The sequence below is a fragment of the Symphalangus syndactylus genome, chromosome 6 (assembly GCF_028878055.3).
Source record: "Symphalangus syndactylus isolate Jambi chromosome 6, NHGRI_mSymSyn1-v2.1_pri, whole genome shotgun sequence".
NCBI classification, from domain to species: Eukaryota; Metazoa; Chordata; class Mammalia; order Primates; family Hylobatidae; genus Symphalangus; species Symphalangus syndactylus.
This window is the reverse complement of record NC_072428.2, coordinates 17,069,116-17,095,603: the sequence shown is the minus strand read 5'-3', so window position 1 is coordinate 17,095,603 and position 26,488 is coordinate 17,069,116. Positions and strand designations below refer to the sequence as shown.

At 33.7% G+C, this 26,488-nt stretch overlaps 1 long non-coding RNA gene across 1 annotated transcript in view; it reads left to right on the top strand.

Annotated features, from left to right (window-relative positions):
- LOC134736986 (uncharacterized) overlaps window positions 1-25,837 on the top strand; it is a 40,413-nt gene extending 14,576 nt beyond the window's left edge. Inside the window, exons 2-3 of the long non-coding RNA XR_010121490.1 lie at window positions 21,065-21,105; window positions 25,732-25,837. This is a non-coding gene — a long non-coding RNA (uncharacterized lncRNA). The remainder of the gene's footprint in view (window positions 1-21,064; window positions 21,106-25,731) is intronic.
- Window positions 25,838-26,488: the final 651 nt, after the last annotated feature.

Sequence of the window (26,488 nt, the reverse complement as noted above, 5' to 3'; positions counted from 1 at the left end):
TCCATCTAAAAAAAAAAAAAATGCAAGAGGTTATCAATTGGAGAGACTATGTATAGACAATTCTGTTGAGAAGATGTGTGTGTCTGGACACATAGAAACAAAGAAAAGGAGGTTGGCTGGAAATGGGTCTAGAGATCAAATTGAAGGAGAGTTTTTGCCAGACGTAGACATTAAAACAGAACATATGAATTCTGAAGTAAATTTCTAAAGGAGAAAATACAATCTTCACTATATGTTGGACCTTTAGTAAAGCAGACCTAGTTTGCTCATCAATTTATTTTATTACCAAAAATCCTTGATTAAGCCAGTACACATGCCACTGCAAGCCCGAGAACTATATCCATACTACCTCAAGTTGAAGGAGTGGGATAGACTGGCTCACATAACTGAATTCCTTGAGTAGAACTCGCTTCAAATATGAACACAAAGTCACAAATAATGTCATCAGATCCCTGTCTCTTTTAACACTACTCACACATCTTCTTCAAGTGGCTAATGTATGGGGGACAATTGTCTAACATGCTCCTATCCTACAATAACCTGAAGAACAAAAACGTCTTTTTTAATAGTTTGGGTAAAGACCTTTAGAAATCTCTGGCTTCCCTGCCTTGAGGCATGTACCGATCCCCGAATGTACCAGCGTCACAGAGTGCTAAAATTGATTAGGAATACATCAGGTGCCCATTTCTGGGAGTTAGGATAAGTAAAGTCAACATCAACCTTAATGAATAGGATAAAACATGTTTATTTTAGAGAGGAGAGAACCGGTTTCTAAGTAGGCACCGGCAGAGCAAACAAAGAAAAGCAAAACAAAAATGTGTCTATTTCAAACATCCTAGAGAGAATGGTTAGTTGATTGTCTCAATAGTGCTCTCCGGTACTCTTAAACTTGGTCTATGACCTTCATTTTCCTTTCTTACAATGACTAGAGGACATGGCAACATATTATGCATTTATTCTATTCCAGCTGTATATTATCAAGGCTTTACTGCCCTAACTGCAAATCATTATCATTTGAATTCTCGGTATGTTTTCCTAAAGAGTACTTTCTCCCCTTCATTATTTTCTTTTTTAGTTTGTTTCATTATGTAGTTGCTGCTTCTCTTTTCACTCACTAATTGCCCTTTTTTGGGCTCCATCCCAATGAAGCTATATTTATTATGCTCTCCTTACATTTCCCTCTTTCCTGCTGGCTTCTTCTCTACTACATTTTCTTTCCACTATTTGTGTCTAAGGAGAGGTACAACTATTTTCTTGGATAAGTGGAGAATTATCTTTACGCAAGAATATTTGTGTGTATGTGTGCTCCCAAAGGAAATTATGCATTTTGAGCATGAAAATCCTGACTCCTCAGTTAAAACACTGCGAGAGAAAAAAAAAATACCTCCCACACCCCATTCTAAGGGAATCACCTACAGTGGGAAAAAAAATCTTAAAAAAATATTTCCTATTTTCCTCATTTTTATGTTCTGCTGTAACAGTATTTTAAAAAAGGAATCTGGTATTATTTCAAGACCTAGCCAGCAAATGCTTATGATCTTTTTGCTGAATATCCAATGGATTTACATCTGTTCTGTCTTCTCCAATGTTCCAGTTTAATTATTTCAGTGAGAGGAATGATTGTGACTATAGATGGACCCAGGCTTGATATTAAAATTTCAACTTCCTCTCTCTGCCGAGTGATTTTTATTAAAAGTCAAAGTACTATTGCTGTCCAACAAAATGCTCAAAAGTATATTGAATATATATTTCAAAAATACACAGTTCTGAAAAAGATATTTAGCCTATTTCTGGGTTTAAGTTTTCACTCTTCAATAGGTAACATTTTTATGTTTTTGGAATCACATCTTATGATCATTTCTAACTTGTAAGGTAATCTTATTATGATTATTACTATTATTATTTTAGAGCAGACATGTTGGAAATATTGAACAGATCTTACTAATGCTTCAACGGAGATCTTTTTAATATGTAAGTCTGTTTACTACCATCCTGACTATGGCAGTTCATTCAGACTTATTCAAATAATGAAATACTATACCTATAAAATATTTTAATGTATTTCTTGAGAAAATAAAACGAGATGATTTTAAAATATTTTTAGGGAAGGGAAGTGAGAGAGAAAGATGAAAAATCACCTGATGATTTTAGATCTCCTGCCAAGGGTATCTTCCCTTGTCTTCCAAGAAATCTCTCCTGCTTATTATTATGTTACAAGATAATGATTTACATTTTTAAAAAATCATTCAAGCACATATACTAACTATTGCTTCTTCTACCTCTTTCAGTCCTTGACTTTTAAAGGAACTATGGAGGTTAGACACACTTTTATTTCAGCTCTCATCTCCCAGGACTTAACAAAATAAAGTATAATGGGATATGCAAACATGTAATCTTCGGAGTCCAAAAAGTTGATTCTTTTGTGGAAGGCTTAGAGAAGATGGGCCACACCATCAAGAATTTATCAAACAAGACTATCACACCCGACACTCAATCCTCTGTCAATGTGCATGAGTCTCTTGGGGAAGCAAAGTGGATCGCCTTCTGGGAACTTTTAAGAGATTAACTAATGATGCCTTATCACTAAGAGACAGACTTGCCACTGAAAGTTTCAGGAATACTTTCCTTCAAATCTAAGAGGCACATTATTTACATTTTAACATATCTGAGACCCATATCCGTGACTGTGAAGAGATTTAAGATTACATTAACTTTTTCATTGTGTTCATTTTTTTCCTTTGCTGTGAAGAAACTTTACTTTGATGTAGTCCCTCCTACTTGTTTATTTTTGCTTTTGTTACCTTTTGGTGTCAAATCCAAAAATCACTGGCAAGATCAATGACAAGGAACTTTACCCATGTGTTTTATTCTAGGAGTTTTATGACTTTAGATCTTATCTTTTAGTCTTCAATCCATTTTGAATTTAATTTTGTGAAATGGGTAAGGGAAGAATACAATTTCATTTGTTTCTTTTTGCCTATTATTATGCAGTTTCCAAAGAAACATTTATTAAAGAGTCTTTCCTTGCCCAGTATGTGTTCTTGGCAAGTTTGTAAAAATTAATTGACAATGTATGTGTGGGCTTATTTCTGAACTCTTGTGTTCTGTTCCATTGGTCTCCCTGTCTGTTCTTATGCCAGTACCATATTGTTTGTTACTACAGCTTTGTAACATAATTTGAAATCAGGATGTGTGATGCCTCCAGCTTTGTTCTTCTTTCACAGGATTTCTTTAGCCATTTGGGTTTCTTTCTTTTTTATGATTGTATCTGATAAAAGGGATAACATGGAAATATATAAGGAACTCATTTAGCAGCTAAATAGTAAAAAAAAAAAAAAAAAAAGGAAGAAGAAATAGAGAAAGGAGAAAGAAAGAAAGAGAAAAAGAGATAAAGAAAGAGAAAAAGAGATAAAGAAAAGAAAAGAAAAAAGAAAAGAGAAAAGAAAAGAAATAGAGAAAGAAGAAATAGAGAAGGAAGGAAGGAAGGAAAAGAGAGAGAGAGAGAGAGAAAGAAAGAAGGAAGGAAGGAAGGAAGGAAGGAAAAGAAAATCTAATTTAAAAATAGACAAAAGTCCTAAATGGATACTTTTCTGAAGGAGATGTACAAATGGCCAACAGATACACGAAAAGATATTCAATATAATCATCAGGAAAATGCAAATCAAAACCACAGTGAGCTATTATCTCACACCAGTTAGGATGGAAACTATCAAAAAACAACTGATAAGAAATATTTCCAAGGATATGGAGAAGAGAACCCTTGTTCACTGTTGATGGGAATGTATATTGGTATTGCCATTATGGTAAACAGTGCGAAGTTTCCTCAAAAATATTAAAAATATAACTACTACAGGATCCAATAATCCCACTTCTGCTTGTATATCCAAAGGAAATAAAATCACTATTTTGAAAATATATCTATGTTCTCATATTTATTGCAGCGTTATTCACAAAAGCCAAGATGTGGAAGCAAAATTGTCTGTCAATAAATAAATGGATGAAGAAAATGTGGTAAGTACACACACAAACATATACATATACACACACACACACATAAATACACACACACACTCTCAATGGAACATTATTCAGCCTTAAAAGAAAAAGCATCTTGCCATTGGCAACAACATGAATGAAACTTAAGGTCATGTTAAGTCAAATAAGCCAGATACAGAGAGATAAATACTGTGTGGTCTTGCTTATAGTAAGAATTAAAAGAAAAAAAAAAGTCAAACTTGTAGTAACAGAGAATAGACTGCTAGTCACCAGAGAGGTGCAGAAGGGGTGTGGGGAAAAGGGGAATATTGATCAAAGGGTACATGCTTTCAGTTGTAAGATTAATAAGTACTGGAGACCTAATGTACAGCATGGTGACTATATTACTAAAAATGTATATTTCAAATTTGCTAAGATAACAGATCTCAAGTGTTCTCATCACATGAACACAAACACACAAAAATGGTAACTGAGTTGATGAGTATTTTTATTAGCTTGATTGTGATGATTTCACAATGTATACATATATCAAAACATATTGTATATCCTATAAAGATAGCCTTTTTAAAATCAAACCTTAATAAAGCTGGAAAAATAAAAGACAAGTGTGTATTAAAAAGATTACATTAACCTACTTACTTCAATTACCTTATTCTTTCATTACAAGAGTAAATAATGATAAATCTGAGTTTAAGTAATGCTAAAATAGCTGTTTTCATAAGACTAAAAAAAAGTCTCAAAGTGGTAATAGAATTTTCTTTTGTAGTTTACCTGCATCATATTTTATCACTGGCATTTAAAATGATAATGTAGACTTGTTTAATTGTCAATTTTGGCTCTCTGGAATAAATGCAAAAATAAACTGTTGATAAAACAAAGCTGAGATCTTACCTTGTTCTAGTAGTGCCTTGGATAAAGGAAGGCCAAGGTGAATACTTCCGAGGGTTTGGGGGTTTGGTTTAAGGCAAGAGCTTGATCAGGATTGAGCAATTATTGAATAAACATTAACAATTAGTAGAAAGAATGAGACAGCATTTAGAAGTGAGTTTTGTTTTGTTTTATTTTGCTTTGCAATGGAGTTTCACTCTGTTGCCCAGGCTGGAATACAGTGGTGCAATGTAATCTCGACTCACTGCATCACTGCAACCTCTGCCTCCCAGGTTCTAGCAATTCTCCTGCCTCAGCCTCCCGAGTAGCTGGGATTACAGGTGTGTGCCACACCACACTCAGCTAATTTTTCTATTTTTAGTAAAGATAGGGTTTCACCATGTTGGCCAGGCTGGTCTTGAACTCCTGACCTCAAGTAATCTGCCCCCCTCAGCATTCCAAAATGCTATGATTACAGACGTGAGCCACCGAGCCTGGCCAGAGCTGAGTTTTGAAGATGTGTGATACTAGCACTGTTCTGAGAAGGGGATAAGGGAAAATTGACTTGTCTAGTGTTCAAATAAATGGAATTTTTAAAAGGTTCTGTACCAAAAATAAATTTAATTCCCATTGGTAGAACTATGTCATGGTTCTTACACAGACTTGGAATATAACATGACCCAAAAGTGTCTTCTCAAATCCTTCATTTATATTGATTTAAAAATGTGCATAAACAAAAAACATTATCATATACAGCAATAATGTCTCTCATCTGTTTTTAGCTGAACCAAACAATCCTGCTACATCACAGCCAAAGGAAGAACAACTTCAGTTATTATGATACATTAGGCTTAGCTAACATAAAGGGCGAGATAAAAAAAGAACTTTTATTATATCTTTTTCAAGCCCTCTATCAACCCCAAATTTTGGATCAGAGAAATATAGGTAAAATTGGGATTAATGTTTCATTTTGATGGGATTATGTATCTTCCAGTTATGCTCATTTAATAATGCTTTGACTTAGTAGGACCGAAAGAAAGTAAAACTCTAGCATTTAAGAAAATATTTTAATGGATTTTGAAGTTTTATATTTTCTTGCTGGTTTTCCACTATATATGTTGTCAAATTAGTGTCTACTTTTGGAAATATTCATGTTATAGAAACTCTGAATTTAGAATTAAGGATTTAGATGTCACTTTGATTTTTGTTTCAAGGACATGGTTGAAGATTTGATACTGAAGGAATTCAGAGTGTACAAATAATTTCTCATTTAATATTCAGAACAAATATGCCAAATGCTTAACATTTTTAATCAAAAAATTGAGTCTATTAAACATTAAGAATAGCACTATTGAATACAGAAGACCTAAAGTCCAGACTAAGTATTGACTGCATAATAGAACTGCAGATTCCTTGGAATGGGGTTGGGGAATGTAAAAAGGATAGAAGGGCTGTCTTTCTGCTTCAAAGATGAACTTATTGTCAATACAAAATTAATTAATATGTCTAAGTGATAAATATCAATCACCTATTATATCTCAAGCATGATCCTAAGTACCACACATAGGAGTGTAAAATAGACTAATTTTTTTGTTCATAGAGATTACATTTTAATTTGGTCACAGAAAAAATAAATAAATAATTTATTATTATTAATAAATTACTATATAAAATGTCAGGTAGTGGTTAGTGCTATAAAACAAAGAAAAAAACTAGGGGTATGGAGGACAAGTAAAAAGGAAAAGGAAATAAAGGAGAAATTTATTCTACTGTTCAATAATTCATTCTCTGTAAGTTGTCTGTTTTCTATGTTCTCTTTTTTGAAATCTAATTAGCAGACTTTTTTTCTTCTGAAGTAACCACCACCTATCGGCATTTGGTTATATTTCCAAAGCTGTGTCACTTCACTGTATGTTTTGGGAAGTTTCTCAACTTTTTCACCCAACTATTTTTTCGTGACTGTTTGATCATCATATTTTAATTATCAAGAACATCTTCTAAATGTGTGATTGTTCCTTTTTCACCATAGGTGATTCTTGTTTAATGTCTGTCACCTCGATTTCTCCTGAGAACATTGTTTCTTTAAATTGCTAAGTTATTATTGTTTCCTCAAGTATCAATTGTTTCTTTTGATTTTATCCTAATATTGTTGTTCTCATTTCCAAAATAATCTTGGCTGTTTATTCATATTTATGGACAAAATATTAAGTTAATTTATACAGTTAACTCTTTATATAGGTAGAAAAAAATGGCTTCTGGAAGATACCCATGAGTTAATCCAAAGACCGTTGAATATGTTATAGCAAAGAGAAAGTAAAATAAAATATAGAATTAAGGTTGGTAATCAACTGAGTTTGAAACAGGGAGATTATCCTTGATTATCTAGAGGGTAAAGATTGGGTGGGTGGGGGTTAGGGGTAGAAGTTCTCCTCAAGAGCATCCAGAAAGACTGCAGCCATGCTGACATTGCTGACACAAATCTTGATTTTAGCCCATTGAGACCTATTTTGGACTTCTGAATTCCATAATTGTATGATGACAATAAATTTGTGTTCTAAGTTACTAAGTTTGTGGTAAGATGCTGCAGAAGTTATAGAAATCTAACACAGCTCTCCACTGGGTGTTCTCTATGGACTTTTTTCTACTGATCTATAGATCTTTTGCTAAGGAGTATTAATTTGTAACTTTAAAGTTAAACTTACAAGTCAAAGTTTTAAAATTAAAGCTGTTTTAAATTAAGGATGGGCAAGACCGAGTTTAACTTTAGGCATATATTAATAAAGTGGGAATGACTTTATTCTCGGAAACTAAAATTTATATTAGAAACTGTTAGCCGGGTCCAGGTATGTCATTCAATTTGTATACTGCTGATTTTAAACTGATGCAAAATGCTGCTTTTGCAATGATAATGGTGAAAATAGGGCAGTTAAAGGTCAGCTCAAACAAGTATTTGTGGATATTGGCTGGCTAGCAGTATTCTTTGTTTAAACTTTGATACATTCCATGTGCTTTTGTTTTCAGAAGACACCAAAATCCCTTATATTCTGATGTTCCATCCTCCAATTCATATCTTTAAGGTCGTATTCCTGTTTGTACATCTTTGTTATCATTAATGGGATTTAGAATTGAGAAACAACATAAAATCATATGCCAAGTCATCCAAATTGAAGTGGAAACCCCATTTACTTCTGGTATTATTTTGTTTCTCTAGAAATTACCACCTCTAGAATGAAAACTAATAGTTGGTTGCAAGAGTTCAAGAGTTGCCAGGTCCTTTTTGACTAGATACTATCCAAAGGTCAGAAAATAAAATGAATTACCTGTTCCAGGCTCTTCAGTATAGAGAAAGTACTTTTGTTAGAGAATGTTAGCATCAGAGAAACCCTTGTGTCAAAATAACTGACCGTAAACTGCACATCTGAGGAAGTTGATTCTTTGTTTCTCTTGCCATCAAAAGCTCTTGAGTGACACAATCACAAGCTCTTCTCTAAGTGTGCAATTGCCTGTGTAGCATGGAGTTGCTACTGGGTCAACGTTCTTTTCCCAGTTTATTTCACTACTCCTTTGGCTTTTACAACTTCTAGCTTTCAGCTACGTATCTGCATCTCACACGTGCCACCCAGCTTCATGATGACAGGTCTAGGCTTCCCCCCTATTATTCTGTGTTTGATGACAATACTTAACCCTTCGTGAAGAAAAGCAGTGATCCTCTTAAAACATTACCAGCTGGTTGACTTTATCACACTACTAATAACTGATCAATAGGTTACAGGCAAATGTTAATACAGACATCCCTATAAAATATCAATAAAGCCTTATTCTCAACAAGTCTCATGATAGCTGAGTCTAACTCCTACACTTGTGAACCATGTATTTTACTTCTAAATGATGGAATGTTAGAATTTTTCTATTGAAAGTAGGACTATCGTAGCAGAATTGGTCCAGATTTTACGCACACACACAAAACCCATTATTTAGATTTGGCTGACCATTATACTAAGGCTATTCAGGTAAAAACCTCTTGGATTTGTCATGCTTTCATCCTTTTTTTTATAGACTCTGAGTAATATATATTAATTTCCCAGAGAAGATTTTCTGTCAAGGCAAAAGTCTTTTTTTTTTTTTTTTTTTTTTTTTTTTTTTATCTCCCAAAAGGCAATAATGTCAAATTCTAGAATGAGTCCATTCATGTGGCTTGGGATCTCTGAAACCAAACATACATGTAAATGCTTCTCATATAACTCAATGGTACTTGTCAAAAAATATTTATTTTACCTAATCAAATGAGTACTAATAATTGTGAAGAGCTAAGACTTACCTTCAAAATAAACCAGCACCTTTGACCAATTCATTTACAGAGCCAAATTCTTGACTTTCAACCATGTGAAACCTGACAGATTAAGTCTGTCTACCTTTCAGAGACCATTCTGAAATGTCAGAACAATACTTCAGAGATATAATTTACATGGTGGGAATGAAGACAGTTAATAAAATAAAAGATATGCTAATTCCTACACAAAATGGCATTGCTAGTTTCAAGTCAAACCACTTTAAAATGTAAAAATGTATGTGCATCTTTTCTGCAAAGCCTTTGAAGAATGAAAGATTATTTGTTAGTGACTCCAACACATGGTGAAGGTACAAACAATATGCTAGAACCTGACTTTTTGAACAGTAAAGAGTGAAAGAGCATTGCATATGTAATAACTAATTTTAAAGAAATACTAATTGAGTAAGGATCTAACGAAGGTTATTTGATTGGTAGCAATGAGGAAGGATAGCCCTACTGTTCAGATTCAAAGCCTAGTTACAGAGTCCTGTTTTATATCTACAGCACCCCCCACTAAAACAAACAAACAAACAAACAAACAAAAAAACCCAAAACCTCTTATAAGTAAGGTCAATGTTGCGTGCATAGGTGTTTCCAATAAGTTCCTTATACTAAGCTGAGAGTATGGATGCAAGTTACGGTTAATGAGAATTGTTGCAATACAGTAGGGAACTACAATTTACTTACCTTTTAATGTATTAAGCTGTAATTACTTGAACTAGATAGTGCAAAGAAGTTTAAGATGATATAAAACAGGAAAGTGTATGTGTTATCTATATGAAAGGGAGAGAGAAAAGAGAAGAGAAAGTGGGAGGGAGGGAAAGAAAAAATAAATTGGGTGAAAGAAGATGGGGAAAAAAATGCTACAGACCAAAAGAACCTCCAAATATATTCAAGGACTGAAAGAAGATTGCCAAGAAATGCCATTTCTTAAGGAGATAAATCAGTTTCCAGTTTTTCAAACTTGCTTCCTAAAACATTTCTATCAAAAAAAAAAAAAAAAAAAAAAAAAAAAAAAAAAAAAAAACAGTTTTAAAAAAGAAGTGCCGGAAGCTTACAACAAATAAGATTACTGCCATGAAGACAAGAAGCCAATTTCTATTAACCATAGAAGGAAGGGAAAATAACAGTTTTCTGCAATAGAAAGCCGACTCCACAAGAAGATAAAGTGTAGCAGTTGCAGCACCCATGCATGCAAAGCACTGACCAGTAATGTCTGAGTAACTGTGTGACATCTGTGTGGCTATAACATCTAAATGAACACGTTATGGAGAGTCAATGCATTTTTAAATGAGTAGACTGTGCCAAAAATAATTTAAAGCAACTCTCTCTTCAATTGTGGAGTATTTTTGTTTCACCTAAGCGTATTTTTTTCTTATAAAACTGATTCTCTGAAGAAAAATCTGGGTGGTGGTGTCATCTTCACATGAATACACTTAGCGTCAAAGGGTTTTCTGGAAATATGGTAAACATCGGAAAATTCTAAGGATTATTTTTTACCTTCGGTAACAATTAGGCAATAATAATTAGGCTTCTTTTATAGACATTTTTGGTTCTGATTAAAGGTGACAAGAACCATTACTAGGATAGTTTGATTACCACATCACTTTAACAACTCTTATCCTCCATTTGGACTTGTCTAAGAAAATAAATTATTTCTTTGCCAATGAAGAGTTATTCTTACCCATGATATTACCTTTGTCTCCGGGGTAGTCTGTAACTATCAGAGTATAACGGCTTCATCAAAGTTTCTCAAATTGTATTCTTTTTTCTTGCTTTCAAGAGCAGGGAATTCTTACTTCTAATTTGAAGTGAAGCTCTGTGTTACCTAACAGTATTTGACACAGTAGACATTTTGATTCCTCTAGAGTTAGAAATCTGTCTTTTTTTCTTTCCCTGCCAGATACAGATACTAGAAATAGATGCCTTATTTTTTGAAATCAAGAAATATACTAAAGGATGGATACAGGAATGGATGTGCGAAGAGATTAGGAGCTTGTGATATTGGAATACAAGTGGAGTATCCCTTACTCTAAATGCATGGAATGAGAAGTGTTTAAGATTATGAATTTTTTTTTTTTGGATTTTGGAGTATTTTCATATATATAATGAGATCTCTTGGGAATGAGATGCAGATCTAAACATAAAATTTATTTGTGTCATGTACATAGTATACCCATAACCTAAATATAATTTATATAATTTTTACAATATTTTTAATAATTTTGTATTTGAGACAAAGTTTGTGTACATTGAAGCCATCAGAAAGCAAAGGTGTCACTCTCTCAGCCACCCATGTGGACAGTCTGTGGTTGTTTGGAATCATCATTATTCCTAACTGAATTTATACGCTGCTGATTAAACAACATTTTCTTAAATTCATTTACATTTAAGCACCTAACAGTAAAAAATACGACATACCATTAATACAGTGAAAAGTAACCTGTTCAGGATAACTCAGCAGCACAGCAGCATCACGAGAATACCTGTATCAGCTGTTAAACAACAAAAGCAGGCTTACAGTTTCTAACTACAGTGCTGTGTTTTGATTGAAAGGTTATTGTATACTGTATTTTATTTTTTTTCTTTTTTAGATGATATAAAAATCAGAAACATTTGAGATGCCAGAAAGTGGGCCCTTTAGTGATGAGGAGGCATTCTGCTGGACGGGTTTCTTAAATGTTTTCTCCAGAGTCATCTACCTCATTAACAATGTTTTTTGTCTTAGTCTCTCTTTGTTTTCATAAGCTGACATTTTTTGTATTCTGTTAATGCACACTGCTCTAATCCTTCAATAAGCCCATTATATATTTTCACCATGTCATCTATAGGTATCTTTTCTGCAGTGTTGAAAGTATCATCTTTGTCATCACTATTATCACAATCACCTTGGTTCCAAACCATTTGGGTTATTTCACCATCAGTCAATGAATGAAAAACTGGGGCCTTATTATGTATGTTAAAAACTACTTTGATACCTACTTCTTCCAGCTTATTCATGCGGGCTGACGGTATACTTTTTGCATATGCAAGGAAGTCAGACATTATTTTCTCACTTGACATAGAGAATTTTTCAAAGTCATCACTTTGTCCATCATCATCATGGAACAGTCACAGGCCAGAGGTTGTGTCAGACACACACAGCTGTGTCTTTAGTTACGGTGTTCCAAGCAGTGGCAACAGCATGTATGGCATCCTTTATGCTGAACTGTTTTTGAAAATCTTCCACACCTACATTTCGGTTCACTGTTGCTAGCATGTTCAAGAAAGTGTTTTTACACTTATTCTTCATTGATGTAAGGATACTCTGATCACGTGACTGAGGGCATCATCACATTTGGGATAAATTACATGGCATAAATATTATTTTTGATGAGAATTTCAACTCGAGGACAAGCAGAACAGTTGTTAAGGAATAGTAAAATCTTTCAGTCATCATCCAGTCCAGCTTCCGTGCAGTAAGCATGAGATGCTGGCACAAAATGTTTGTAAAACCAATCAGAAAAGATGTCCTTGGTGATCCATGCAATTTGGCTAGCATCATAATGGACTGGTAAGAAAGCCACTCCTTGAAAACAGAAGGAATGCAAGCTTTTGCATATCACAGCAAGTTCCACTTACGTGTGCCCCTGCATTAGCATATCTCGGCTTAGTTATTCTGCACTTGGCATCCTTACTTTCTGCAGGGGCTGTTTTATCAACTATAGTCAGTGTATTTTTGGAGCGAAATTACCAAAATAATGTTTCATCAGCATTATAAACTTGTTCTGGCATCAGCTTTTTATCAGCAATAGCCTTGGCAAACTCATCAATAAATTTATTCACTGCTTTGTGATCAGCAGATGCTATATCACCACAAATTTTTTTTTTTTTTATTTTGAGATGGAGTCTTGCTCTGTTGCCCAGGCTGGAGTGCAGTGGCATGATCTCGGCTTTGCATGAGCCGAGTGGCTCTTGCAAGCTCTGCCTCCCGGGTTCATGCCATTCTCCTGCCTCGGCCTCCTAAGTAGCTGGGACTACAGGCATCGACCACCATTCCTGGCTAATTTTTTGTATTTTTAGTAGAGACGGGGTTTCACCATGTTAGCCAGGATGGTCTCTATCTCCTGACCTCGTGATCCGCCCGCCTCAGCCTCCCAAAGTGCTGGGATTACAGGTGTGAGCCACCATGCCTGGCCTATCACCACAAATTTTTTAAAAATGTAATATCCTGCCTTTTCTTAAATTTCTGGAAAGAGCTTACATATTCACAATTCCCATCAGTTTTCAGTTCATCATGATAGAATTTTGTTTAATGACCTGCATACCACTGAGTGGTATGTGTTCACTGCCATGCTGACAGATCCACTCTTGCAATACACAATTGAGATCTTCATTTTTAGCTTTATGCAGTGTTTTTTTTATTTTTCATTAACTTCTTTCTGTTCATCATTTTCAGCATAAAATATCATTAGTTTATCTTTTTCTTTTTTCAGGACGTTTGTGGTGGTTATTTCAACATGATATTCTTCTGTAATACATTTTACATTTATATTGTTATTTTCTCCAACAGCTTGAATTTCTGTGCTGTAGATAAGCATAAATGCATTATCTTCTTCTTAACATTGTTACTTTTAAGGTTATCTGCAGACCTTTTTCACATTTTCAACAATAACTTTACAAAGCAAAGAATAAGCAAAATATACAGTGAGTAATGCATGTAGGTCTTGACTCCACGTAGGAAATCATGGGGACCCTGCCACTGGCACATCTAGCCTGCACACTTGCCATTTTATTACCCTTTGTGGACATGCTTGAGTTGGAAAATCTGGATGATAGTTGTGCCAGGCATATACAACTATATATCTTTTGCAATATTATTATATCTTAATCCTGGATCCCTGACACAAGGGCCTCTGAAGTCCTTGGGATCTTTAGAGGGACAGTAGAGTATTTTTGGGTGCTAATAAGGTGACTGATAGCTTGGGTCTCCCAGAAATCCTCAGAAAGGAGGCTGTCACCAGAAAGGCCAAGACATGATTAGAGGGTTGGAACTTTCAGCTCTACTTACCTGGCCTCTGAGGAGAGCTGGGAATAATCACCAATGGCTGATACTTTCATCAGTCATGCCTATATAATGAATCATCCTTGGAAAACCCTAAATGATATGGGTTAGAGAACTTTTGCACTGATTAATGCATCTACGTGCCAGGAAGGTGGCATGCCCAGAGAGGGCACGAAGAAAGCTCTGCTCAACACCCATAACTTATCCTAGTATCTCTTCCATTTGCTTGCTTTTGAGTTGTCTTTTTTTTTTCTGGTTCATTGACTAGAAACAGTAAAGTGACTTCTTGAGTTCTGTGAGCTGCTCTAGAAAGTTAGCAAACCTGAGAAGGGAGTTATAGGAACCCCTCATTTATAGCCAGTTGGTCCGAAATGTAGGAGGAGGAGGACTTGCAATTGGCATCTGAAGTGGGAGTAGACTTATGGGACTAAGCCCTTTTGCTTGGGGAATACAATGCTAACTCCAGGTATTTAGTGTCAGGATTGAATTGAATTACAGGAAAATCAGTTAACGTCTGCAGAGTTGGAGAATCAGTTGGCATGAGAAAAAAATAGAAAGAAATCATACTTCATAATATGATTAATCCATTGCAAAACTCCTTTAATTCATATATTCATTCTGAAGCTTCCTCCCAGACATGTACAAATCCTCACTATTTTTCTCTCTTCTTTAAAAATGACTACAATTGACTCATCTTTCAGAGTTGCACTCCCATCAAGTTTTTTTTTTTTTACTTATTCTTATATGGATGTGTCATTTATTCATTTAATTCATGTTTTTCATTAAACATTTATGTATCGAGCTCAGATATGAAAGTTAAGAAGACAGAGGAATGTGACCCAGATCTTGCCTCAGAGAAAACACAACTAAATAGATATCTTAATAAAAATTAAACATGATAAATAGTTTTGTAACAAAGATTTCCTATTTGGCAGTCTGTTTTCCTTCTGAGTTGATATATGAGTCCCAACACACAGCTCCAATTATCAATCAAGTAACCCAATATAAAAATATGTTGTTGTTATCTCAGACAATATAAAGAATAAAAATAAAAATATAGACTACTTCTTGCCACAATTTGATTACCACTAGCCTTAAACATTTATTTTTGAGTAAGGGATGGTCATCTTATCATCCCTTTAAAACCATACTCAAGTTCATAGTAGTACTACTTACAATAGCCAAAAAGTAGAAACAATGTAGACGTTCACCAATGGATGGATGGATGAACAAATTTGGGTAAGAATGAAGTACTGATTCATGTTATAACATGGATGAATCTTGAAAACATTATTTTAATTAAAATAAGCCAGACACATATTGTAGGATTTCATTTGTATGAAGTATCCAGAATAGCATCTTATTCTGTTTGGGCTGCTTTAAGAAAACAACATAAACTGGATTGCTTATAAAAAAATAGAAATTTATTTTCCACAGTTCTGGAGAATGGGAAGTCCATGATCAAGGCACTGGCAGATTCAGTGTCTGATGAGGACATGTTTCTTGATTCATAGACAGTGACTTTTTGCTCTGTCCTCACATAATGACAAGGAGAAGGTAGCTCTCTGGGGTCTATTTAATGGCTATCCTGAAGGTTTTAACTTCATGACCTAATCATCTCCCCAAGGCTGCTCTTCTTAACATCATCACTTTGTGGGTTAGGATTTCAACATATGAGTTATGCAGGTACACAAATATCCAGACAATAGCAAATAGGTAAACCCATAGAGTCAGAAAGCAGATTGGTATTGCCAAGAGTGAGGAAATGTGAAGCAACTGCTTAATAGGTATGGAATATTATTTTGCAGTGATGAAAAGTTTCTGGAATTAGGTAGAGGTGGTGGTTGTACAAACTTGTGAATATATAAAATGCCACTGGGTTGTACACTTGAAATGGTTGATTTTGTTTTATGTAAATCTAACATCAATTTTTAAAAGAAAAAAAAAAGACAAAGGAAACATACCCAAGTAGGCTATTTCTTTTTTAAAGGGCCTGATTCTCAAAAGATCGCCTGAAACAGCAATCCATGCTAAGACTTTCAGTTCTCCTTTTCTTTAAGTGAAAGATTTGCAACTGTGAAATCCTTTAACAGGAAGATTGAGCATATCTTTGGTGACCCTCATTTCTTAGACTCTACTGTCTGTTAACTACATTTTATCTATTATTGTCTAGGAAACAATTTATTCCTTTTAAATGACACTTAATAATTATCTTTTAAATGACAGATGATAATTATTTTATATTAATTCATTCATCAGATTTTTAAAAATATATTAATAAATGTCCTAAGATTTAAACATAAAGTAGTTAATGAAAGAGGATCCTGCTTTCCCAGTTTTAATATCATATTGGAGAAATAAGAAAATAAGCAATAAGCAAATAAATCACTTATTTTCAGAAAATTATCTATGCTATGAGAAAATTAGAAATGGATAATCGAAGAGAAGGTGTGTCAGATAATATTAAATAGGGTGAACAGCCAGGACTCTCTGGGGAGATAATATATGAGCAACTATATTAGTCCATTTTCATGCTGCTGATAAAGACACACCCGAGTCTGGGAAGAAAAAGAGGTTTAATGGACTTATAGTTTCACATGGCTGGGGAGGCCTTACAATCATGGTGAAAGGCAATGAGGAGCAAGTCACGTCTTACGTGGATGGCGGCAGGCAAAGAGAGCTTGCTCAGGGAAACTCCTGTTTTTTAAAACCATCAGATCTTGTAGGACTCATTCACTAACATGAGAACAGTGCAGGAAGGACCCACCCCATAATTCAATCACCTCCCACTGGGTTCCTCCCGTGACACGTGGGAATTGTGGGAGTCACAATTCAAGATGAGATTTGGGTGAGGATACACCCAAACCATATCAGCAACTATGGGAATGACTGGAAAAAGATATTTATAACCCAGTGAGCAGTTCAGATGAGCAGTTGAGACAGGTGGGAAAGACAATGTAAGTGTTCTGAGAGGAATGAACTTGGTAAGTTCTAGGAATAGAAAGGAGGCCAGGATGACTAGAAGTAAGTGAAAGGAAAACATGATAGAAGAGATGGAGGAAGAATAAACAGAAGCCAGGTTTACAGACCACGTATAAAGGGGTACTTTTACTGAAGTGTTAATCTTTACATGAAAACTGGATGCAGGGCTGTGAATTAATTTCTAAGTCTTACGATTATTGTGTGTCCTATCGGGCTAGAAAAAGAAATTAAATGAGACATGAAATAACATATGTTAAATACCTGCTATGTGCAAAAGCAGTGTTAGACTTATCATTGGCCTTCAATAAACACTTTAGAGGAGAAGCAAACTAAACTGATATAAATATCAAGGATTTTCTTCATCCTTTATACAACTTTCTTTTATTGGACCCTGCCTTTTTGGAGTGGAGATCTCATACATTCTATTTAATTTTTCATTGAGAGGTTCCATGCTGCAGTTCAGTTAAACGTTGCAGAAACAACCATTTGATTGCTGTTGCTTTATTCAGACGTATTTCAGAGAATGAAAGTCAGTTCCTTTAAGAGAGGAGCTGTTAAGTTTTGCACTGACTAAAAGGACTATTTTTGCAGAGTGGGTGCTCTTATCAGAAAGCTCAAGTCCTCTGTTTTCAGCCAGCACACGGAGACGGTTATTAGATTTAGGGCCATTCTTATCACTTCTCTATTGCACATTTTACTCTCAAGCCACTTCACAAAAAGTCCCTATTTCAAATGCACAGTTAGTAAACACCAAAATACTCAGTACAAATGATCTATGTTGGATACAAGAAGGATAGCCTTTAAAGATAAATTAGCATTCTGGAAAAACACTGACTACATCTCTGATTTGAGACCACTGGATCATTTCTTTAAAACTGGGGAAGATCACATAATTATTTTTAAAAACAGAACATCACAGTGTGTTTTCAAAATGGATTTTAAAGTGGCTGTGTGGGTGACTATCTTGACAGTTATGTTACTGATAAGAAATTGTCAGTTTGAGGTTTTATTTCAATATAGGCAGATTCTTAATTTGTTTGCATTTGTGATTTAGGGAATCATATACCATCTGCAGAATTTAATTTTGTTCATTATTTTTCACATGAAATGTACTGCATAACCCTTTGTTTATCGTGAAATAATTCAAACAGGAGGCAAGTTCATAGATTTAAGAGTTAAAGCCTATTTTCTCGTCCACACAAGTCCCCTGCCAATCCTATTATCCTCTCCAATGGTAGCTATTACTTACAGTTAATGTTTCTTTCTAGACCTTTTTATATACATTCACATAAACATTTAAATGCACACGTGCACACACACACAAGAAAAAAAAACAGCAGACACCCACACATGCACACCCACACACATACATGTTATTTTATGTTAATTATTTTTAAATAAAAATTGGAAAAGTTGTCTGCTTTACTTAAAAGCATATTGTACAGATCTGTCTATGAAAATCATTATAAAACTAACTCATTCTTTTGAATTTTTGCTTGAAGTTTCAGGTGTAGCTATCCCATAATTTAATTTGGTAAAAAATTAATCTTCTATTGATAGACAGAAAAAATGTTTTAAATTTTTTCTTCTGAAAAAAAATCTTACATCATGCCTTTACGTAATTTTTCTTCCTAAATAAAATTTAAAACATTGAACCCTCACCATAATCACAGCGCGAATATCATTATAAATATCCAAGTCAATGGAAGCAAGATAATTTTATGACTCACCTAAATTTTAAATAACAAATCTGAAAAGCTATGTCATTATTACATGTTTCAGATTCTGTTCTGAAAATTCTGCATTTAGGTTTTTTTCATAAATATGCTTATAAATACATTTTACTTATGTTTCATGGATATAGCTTGTGTTTAAAACAGTGTGTACCTATCTTTTATGTGAGAATTATTTTGTGTCTGTTACTATAACATAATTTTAAATAGAAATATACATCTTATAACTTTTATTAGTTATTTAAAATAGAGAAAATATTAAAAAATAAAAATGGTCTAAAACGGAACTTCCCAGGTTTTTTGGTTATTTTTCTAAATTAAATATAAAGAATACATTCAGACTTCTAAAAAAATACATTCAGAAAAATCTAAGAAGATAAAAGGCAAATGCAGTCTCCCCTCTTCCCCATCCCCAACTCTGTGTCTACAATAGTCACTAATAAATGAAAGTTTTCTCAAGAAAAAACAGATAATGATATGTAAAATGCATTCATTCACACACATAAATTGTGTAAACATGTGTATATTTATGTACATAGTGTCCTTTTATTGATGCAACAAATTTCTTGTAGAAAATTTTAAATTCTGCAGTGTATTATCTCTGGGCTTCTTCCAATAAGAGCAAGTATAGATGTACCTCACAAATATTTTATTTTCAAGTATTTCCATTTATCTAAGTATAATAAAAATAAATTGCACCGAGTTTAGTTGTAAGAGTTTAGTTATAAGAGAACAACTAAACTAATTTTTACATACATATCTATCCATGTAACTGCACATCAGATTTTCCGTATCACACAAGATTGCTATCTAACTCTTACACATTCAAGTATTTCCTCAAAATTAGTCACACGTTTGACTCCCATGCAGGTAGATTGGTTTTGCCTTTACTGAACTCAATATACCTAGTCGTGTAATATGTATCTTTTCATGTCTGGCAGCTTTTTTTCAATATTTTGTCTCTAAGATTCATACATACCTTATATGTCCCAGAAATTTGTTCTTTTAAAATTCTATGTATTATTATTCTGTTGTATAAACATATTACAACTTACTTACACATTTTAGTACTAATAAACATTAGGATTTATCTTAGTTTATCAAGCTGCTATATCAAAATACCTTAGACTTGGACATTTATTTTTATTTTTTTATTTATTTATTTATTTATTTTTTTTTTTGAGGCGGAGTCTCACTCTGTCACCCAGGCTGGAGTGCAGTGGCGCAATCTCGGCTCACTGCAAGCTCCGCCTCCCGGGTTCACGCCATTCTCCTGCCTCAGCCTCTCTGAGTAGCTGGGACTACAGGCGCCCGCCACCACGCCCGGCTAATTTTTTTTGTATTTTTAGTAGAGACGGGGTTTCACCGTGGTCTCGATCTCCTGACCTCGTGATCCGCCCGCCTCAGCCTCCCAAAGTGCTGGGATTACAAGCGTGAGCCACCGCGCCCGGCCGGACATTTATTAACAACAGAAATTAATTGCTTACAGCTCTAGAAAGCTGTCTGGGAAGTCCAAGATCAAGGTCCTAGCAGATTTAGTTTCTGGCAAGGGCTCTGCTTCAAAGATGGCATCTTGATGTTGTGTGCTCACATGGTGGAAGGGCAGAATGCTGTATCCTCACATGATGGAAGTGGGCAAGGGTTTTCCCTTCAACATCTTTTATAAAAGCACTAATTCCATTCATGAAGGGAAAGCCCTCATGACTTAATTATTTCACAAAAGGCCCCTCCTCTTAATACCCCACAATAGGGATTAGGTTTCAACATAAATTGTGAAGGGACACATTCAGATCATAACAAGGTTATGTCCATTAATCGACTATTATGAATTAAACACATTTTAGCTTGTTTTGTTTAGGTCTTTCATTGAATACGAACACTAGTATTTGCTGCATATATATCCAAGTGGAATTTCTGATTCATGGGATATATATATATGCTTAGCTTGAGGAGATATGGGCAGTTTTCCAAAGTGGTTATAAAAATTTACATTCGCTGCAGCAGTGTATAGTGTTTTGTTACCAGTTTGTAAATGTTTTCTTACGCTGATCTCATAAAGATATTTTTCTGTGCTTTCTTGTATAATTTTATTGCTATATATTTTTTATTTAGGTCTATGATGCTTCTACAATTAATACTTACATAGTTGTAAGGTAGGTACCAAGGTTTTCTTTTTTTGTATGCATATCCAATTTGAACTGGCATCACTTAATCTGTCTTTACTGAATTTCAGAAGTGTATTTATTATAAACCAGGTGACCATATAGATGTGAGTCTGTTTCTGGGTTCTATTCCAATTAGTCTTTTTATCTTTTACAGCGTCATATCTGTACTATCTTAATTAATCTATCTTTGTAGTAATTATTGACACATGGTAGTGTAAGATGTCCAATTCTGTTTCCTTCTTCAAAACTGTCTTGGCTATTCTATTAAATTTGTTTTTGTGTAAAATTTAGACTTACATTAACAATATTCAAAATTTGCTGAAATTTTTATTAACATTACATTGAAACTAGAGATCAATTCATGGATAGTTTGCATAGTAAAAATTTGAAGCTTTTATTTATGAACATGATATATCTCACTAGTTCTCTTTAAATTTTCTCTTCAATACTCCATAGTTTTTAACATAGACATCTTGTACATCCTTTGATAGATCAATTCCTAGGTATTTGTTTCTTTTGATGCTACAGTAAGTAATTTTGTTTTACTGTTAATACATTTGTTTTAATTATATTTTCTATTTATATTTTATTTTCTAATTAAAATTATCCAGTTTATTCATCTGTGGATTTTTTTAAAGCAACTTTTCCATTTCATTGATTTTCTTGTCTATTTTCTGTTGATTTACTATCTGATATTTACTACTTATTTATTTATTTCTAAGTGTATTGGATTTGATTGGCTCTTCTGTTTTATTGCTTCCTATGGTAAAAGTTCAAATTATTAATTTTAGGTCTGTCTTTCTAATTTTGTGTTTAAAGCTATAAATGTTCTACTAATCATTAGTTTTGCATCCCATGAATTTAGAGATGTTGTGTCTTTGTTTTTAATCAGTTGAAAATAATTTCCACATTTTTGTAATTTTTTTCTCTAACTCTTGAGTTATTAAACAATGTGTTGTTCACGTTCTGCATCCTTGAGAATTTCTGTATTTCTTTCTCTTTTTATAATTTAACTTCATTGATTTTAAGGAACATTTTATTTTGATCCATTTAAATTTAAAACCATTTGTTTTATGACTAACATATTATTTATCCTATGTACTCTTGAAAAAACATACATTTTGCTGTTGTGGATGGAATATTCTAGTTATGTTAGTTAGGACTCTGATTGATAGCATTGTACAAGTCTTCTATATCCTGAGTGTCTAGTTTCATAATTACTAAGAAAGGGGTATTTAAATCTCTATCTATAATTACTGATTTATTTATTCTTTTAATTCCATTAAATTATTAAATTATTCTGGAAATATAACACTTACTGCAAAAAACAATCTTCACAGCATAAGTCAGAAAAATATTTACTCTAAAACTAGCTGCTTTTCATGGGACTATAGAGTGGGGTTTCTGTTTCTTCCTCTTTCATTACTCGACCACAGGGAATGTGAGATGGGGAGGGAGGATGCAGATGGCTGAGAAGATAAAGAAGGGGCAAAGGAAGGGAAGAGACACAGAAAAAGGGGAGGCGGCAAATTTGAAGTAGAATGTTGATTGATGGAAAATATGTAGAATGCACAAGAATTGTTTTATGTTCCCAATATACTGATCTCTTTATTATTATAAACTCTCTTTCTAGTAACATTTCTTGCATTAAAATCTAATTTTTTAATATTAATATAGCTACTTCTATTTTCTTCTAGTTACTATTTGTATGGTATATCTTTTCGTTATTTTAGTTTCAATCTATTTCCACCTTTAAATCTGAAGTATTTCTCTTGTAGAGAAGATCTTGTAAAATGTTGTTTTTATTTATATATTTTTTATATTTACCCTGATAATCTTAAGTGAAATATTTAGTCTATTTGTAATGTAATTATTTGTATGGTTAGATTTTTTCCAATTTAATATTAAAATGATTTATGAAACACTCAAATCTTTTGAAAACTGCAAACTACTTTGAACAAAGATAGAATAGTCCTCTACAATATATGATGGCAAACTATAGCACATAAGCCAAACCCTGCTTATCTCTTGTTTTGTAAATAAAGTTTTATTGGAACACAGCATTCATATTTGTTTACATATCATCTATGGCTGCTTATGTGTTACAAGAGCAAAGTTGAGTAATTGCTACGAGGCCATATGGTACTGTTTTATAAAATCAAACTGAAGAATTCTCTCAGAATAGTCACATAAAATGTAAATAGACATATAGATGAATGTACATAAAAGGGATAAAATAGCAGGTAGAATCAAGAAATTAAAACATAGTTTTATAAAATTCTGAAAAGAGGTAAGTCCTATAACTGGGAAAAGGAGATATGTAACCAGTGACCAAAATTTTCACAGATAATCGGATAGTTAGTCCCAAGATTGAAAAAATAAAAGGCTAATGCTGGGCTGAGCAGTATGAGATAAAAGCATATTTTTAAAAAACAACTTCTAGGAATATTTTTGATACATAATAAAGAGACTATTATTATTTACTGAATAGTAGAATGCTTAAAACATTGTCTACTCACTGAATAAAGGTTTTTATCACTGTTCACTTATTTTTTATTTTGTTTTTCAATATGTATTCTTGAGATTTTACTATTCTGAGTGATGCTTTTCTGTTGTAATTTACTTTTAGATTTTACTATTCTGAGTGATGCTTTTCTGTTATAATTTACTTTTAAGTTTAAGCATTTATTTCCAAAGCACTGATATTCAAGGGAGACATTCTGGAACAATGATTCTATGCCTTTGCTTAAAATTCTTTCATCAACAATTTTGGCTTAATAGAAAAATATGTGAACTGGAAAAGAAAGAAAAAAATGAAAAGGAACAAGGAAAGAAATTGAGGGTTAATAGTTGTCAGCAAATTAAAGCTTGTCATGTGATGAGTACATAAAGTGCAATCAGCAAAGCTGAAATAAAGGAATGTAATTTTAGGTATGTTACCAACATATCAATAACTAGATGATGGGTATAAAAACATAGTACTGTGTAATCAAAAAAGCAAAGCACTCTGTTTTAACTCCACTTTCCTTTCAAGACTTTAGGATATAAGAAACCTTCCCAGAGAGGAGAGAAATGGTTGCTCCCACCTCATCCTTTTCAAAGGTTCATTTATATTGATAAATAACATGCTAGTATACATTTCATGCTACAAACCAGATACACAAATAAAATTATTTTCCCCTATAATAAAGTATTCTTTCTGTTTTAAGCCCCAATTCCAGCAGGGTTTGGCAATTTAAGCGTGGCCAATTCAGGAACTCAATCATTTGAGAATTTCCCCTCGTCTTACCCTGCATTTTTGTCTGGAGTCACTTGAGCCATTTGATTGCTAAGGCACTGGGTAAAGAAGTAGTTATATGGTCATTAGTCATTGCCTTTTACTCAAGCTGAAATATACTGAGATAAGCATTTTCTCTTTAATCAATATTTTGTTCATCTACATAAATTTCACTTGGAATTTAGTCTTTGGTCTGCTTCTACATACTTAACAACAGGCCTCTCAGCCCTGATACTCTTTCAGATGCTGTGGTGTTTTTCGTGAGCACTCAGGTTCGCACAGTACTCTTGCACTGCCCTGAAGTTCTAGGAACACTAACTGTGTCACGGACCCATTGCTTAGATATCTAACTCAGCCATTTATCCTCGCCTGCTCCTAAACCGTGCTGTGCATGTAGGTACTCTGTGAAGTGTGAGACTGGCCATTCGCTTGGGTTCTCTCAGGTTGTCTCTTACAGCTTCCAAACCTATTGAGAGTTTCTGCCATCTCTTTCTCTATCTCTCACCCCACCTCAGCTGGAAGGCAGGGCACGTGGTCCATTTTCTCTGACTCTTGTTAGCCTTACATTTTATCTAACATGAGTCACCTAGCTACTCTTCGATATCTGTTATTATGGGCATAAGTATAACGTTCTGAATCCTGCAGGATTTAGGAATATGAAACCCAACCATTCAAATTCTTGCATTACAAGTTACTTTTTCTCCCTTAAAACTATTGCCATATCCATTAGTTTTAAAAGTCAACTTAAAAACCCAAAAGCTACTGGTGATAGTTCCAAGAAAATACACATTTGTCAAAACTAATTGAACTACACACTTACAAGAGAACATGATATTGTATGTAAATTATACTTCAATAAAGTCCATTTTAAACATACAATTAAATCTCAAAATTTAATAAACAACTTTCTTTGGTATTTTCTTTCAGGCAATTAGCAGAAAATATCCTACATACTACCTTATCTGCGGAATGTAGTAATCAACACAAGAGGATGCAGAAAGGGAGAATAACGTAAAATAATATTCCATGCAATAATATTAGTAACAGTAATAATAGTGGTGATGAAAACTAACACTTAAAAGTTTCCACTGTGTGCCAGGAAACTCAGAATAGTTTTTATCAGTTAATTTATACTATAATTTTTTAAATTTTATTTTATTTTTAAATTTTTTATTTCCATAGGCTTTAGAGGAAGAGGTGGTATTTGGTAACATGAATAAGTTCTTTAATGGTGATTTGTGAGATATTGGTGTACCCATCACCCGAGCAATATACACGGAACCTAATTTGTAGTCTTTAACTCCTCACCCCCCTCTCACCCTTTTTTGCAGTTGCAGAAATATGGAACCAGCCCAAATGCTCATCAATCAAGCTGATAAAGAAATTGTGGTATTTATATACAATGGAATACTACTCAGTCATTAAAAGGAAAAAAAGTCCACCATAATTTTATAAAATGGGTTTCTGGTTAGATTGATTTCACAACCAAGAGTGCTGAGATTTGGAAGATTAAGGAAAAAAGGTAAGATCATACAGCTTCTCTATGGCAGAGGAGTGATTTAAAAGCAGAGAACCTGACTTCAAAATCCTCACTTAATTACTACCCTATACAAACTTTCAAAGCTAATCGTTCTGGTCAAAGTTACAATTGTAATACAACTGAAAATTATAATGGTAAGGTGATGATGATGGTGATGATGATAATGATGGTGCTGATGATGATAATTGTGGTAGTGGTGATGGCATGACATAGATATGCTGATATTAGCAATTTTTAACACTTATGCCAGGCATTCCTAGTGCTAATGTAAATTTACCCATTTATTGCCAACAAAAGACTTCTGACAATGTTTCTGTTACTATCTCCGTGTTACAAATGAGAAAAATGTGGAATAAATTATCACATATAAATAACATATCTAAAATTACACAGCTAAAAAGTATTACAAGTTAGACAGAAATACAGGTTTGATTAGACATCAGAGCTTACACCTTTATTTCCTTTAATAGCTTGATTTTCTCTCCTTTAAAAAATAACCATATTATTTTTATTGTAACCATGTTTTAAATCCCATAATGAGTAATTTAACAATA